The sequence below is a fragment of the Octopus sinensis genome, linkage group LG24 (genome assembly GCF_006345805.1).
Source record: "Octopus sinensis linkage group LG24, ASM634580v1, whole genome shotgun sequence".
Classification (NCBI taxonomy): domain Eukaryota; kingdom Metazoa; phylum Mollusca; class Cephalopoda; order Octopoda; family Octopodidae; genus Octopus; species Octopus sinensis.
In genome coordinates, this window is record NC_043020.1 from 5,137,934 (window position 1) to 5,140,433 (window position 2,500).

At 36.6% G+C, this 2,500-nt stretch overlaps 1 long non-coding RNA gene across 1 annotated transcript in view; it reads left to right on the plus strand.

The window, feature by feature from the left end:
• LOC118767702 overlaps positions 1-2,500 on the plus strand; it is a 19,454-nt gene that overhangs the window by 411 nt on the left and 16,543 nt on the right. The gene's annotated exons all lie outside the window — the stretch shown is intronic.

Consider the following 2,500-nt stretch of genomic DNA (forward strand, 5'->3'; position numbering starts at 1 on the left):
TGTCCCCCTCGCCATCGCTTGACAACCGATGCTAACGTTTCTGCCAGCACACCGACTTGATGATAATAATAATAATAATAATAATAATAATAATAATAATAATAATAGTAATAATAATAATAATAATATTATTATTATTGTTTGCCCCCCTCGCCATCGCTTGACAACCGATGCTAACGTTTCTGCCAGCACACCGACTTGATGATAATAATAATAATAATAATAATAATAATAATAATAATAATAATAATAATAATAATAATAATAATATAATATAATAATAATAATAGCACATACATATAAAATATGGAAGGAAAATCACATACATATAAAATATGGAAGGAAAATAATAGAGACACATACATATAAAATATGGAAGGAAAATAATAGAGATTTAGACTTGGATACAGCAATGAACCCTAATAAATTAGCTAACGTACGAAGATACATTCTCAACACCAAAAAATATCAGAAATAGAAATAGAACACCTAAAAGAAAACATACACCAGGAAAATGTAGATAGAAGCCACACAACAATGCCCAATATATAAACACTGAAACTGTAAAACACGAAGACAAACGCAACATTCCCAACAAACACGATGTAAACAACGAAGGGGAGCCTAATGATTATGATAATATAAAAAATAAAATAATCAAAGAACTAAAAACCACAGAGCTCAAAATGGACCACCGACCATACCTCCCAAGAATAAAAATAAACGCAATAACAACACCAGTTATAAACAACATAAACCTAGCCGTCACTGAACTAGCCACTGAAACAAAAAAAAGTGATATCACTGAACTAAATGACTTGATATACGCAGCAGCCACTGCAGCCACAAAAGAAGCTGGATACTCACCCAAACCCGCCCAAACAGGAGTACCACCACCCAAACAAACCCTGTGGATAAATAACATCCAAAACAAAATAAAAAAAATTAGAAAAGACCTGTCGATTCTTAATGAAATCAGCAAACAAGCAACGCTACTGAGCAACAAAAAGAGAACAAAAATGCTCCGCAAATATAACACCACAGAAAAAGATTTGCCGGAGATAAAAGAAAAGCTGAAGCAAGATATCCTTGCCAAAGCTCAAAGGATCCGCCGGTACGAGAAACGCCAACGCTTCTTTGAACAGAACAAAAAGTTCAACTCCGACCCCAAAAAGTTCTACCAAGAACTGGGCAAAAATAAAATAGAAGTCACTGCAGCACCAACGGCAGAAGAATTGGAAGAATTCTGGGGAGAAATATGGTCGGCGAACGAACCACCAAAAAAAAGAGTATCAAAATAACAAACTCGGCATCTGAACAAACTTGGACCCCCATAACAACTGAAGAGGTCACCCAGGCACTGCAAAGACTAAGCAACTGGAAGGCACCTGGGCATGACAAGATCCCCAACTTCTGGTTGAAATATCTAACAGGAATGCACAAAAAGCTGGCTGAAAACTTTAACAACGTACTAGCAGAGCCAGAGACAATGCCTGAATGGCTCACGAAGGGGAAAACCATCTTAATTCCCAAATCAAATGAAACAGAAAAACCAGAAAACTACAGACCAATAACCTGCCTCCCTACTATGTTCAAGGCATTTACTGCAGTGATATCACAAAGGCTGAACAAGCACCTGGACGAATACAAACTGTTCACAGAAGAGCAGAAAGGATGCCGCAAAGGCTCATATGGCTGTAAAGATCAACTAATGATTAATAAAGCCATAACTGAAGACAGCCACAGAAAGAAGAAAGGCCTCAGTATGGCCTGGATTGACTACAAAAAGGCGTTTGATAGCATCCCCCACACATGGATCCTCGAAACACTAGCCATTAACAAAGTAGCACCAACAATCATAAAATTCATAGAGCACTCTATGAATAAATGGCAAACAGTCCTACACCTCCAAACAAAAGAGGGACTCATGAAAACCAAAGACATCCCCATTAGAAGAGGAATATTCCAGGGAGACACGCTCTCTCCACTCCTTTTCTGCTTGGCACTGTCACCTCTATCTGATATGCTAAATAGAACTGGATGCGGATATAAATGTTACGGCAAAACGATCAGCCAGCCACCTTTTATATATGGATGACCTAAAACTATACGCTGCAAATGACAAACAGCTGGAAACACTATTAAAGACAGTTCATGGATTTACCAAAGAAATAGATATGAAATTTGGATTAGAAAAATGCGCCAAAGTAACCATGAAAAGAGGAAAACTAGTTAAGAGTAACAACATCACACTAGATGAAGCAAATGAAATAAAAGAATTAGACCAAAGCCAAACTTACAAATACTTAGGAATCCATGAACTAGATAAGACACAACACACCAAATGAAAGAGAAAATAAAAAAAGAATATTATAGACGAGTTAGATCAATACTAAACACAGAGCTCAATGCTAAAAACAAGATAATAGGTATCAACACTTTAGCTGTCCCAGTTATAAGTTACAGCTACAATATCCTTAACTGGACACGAAATGAACTG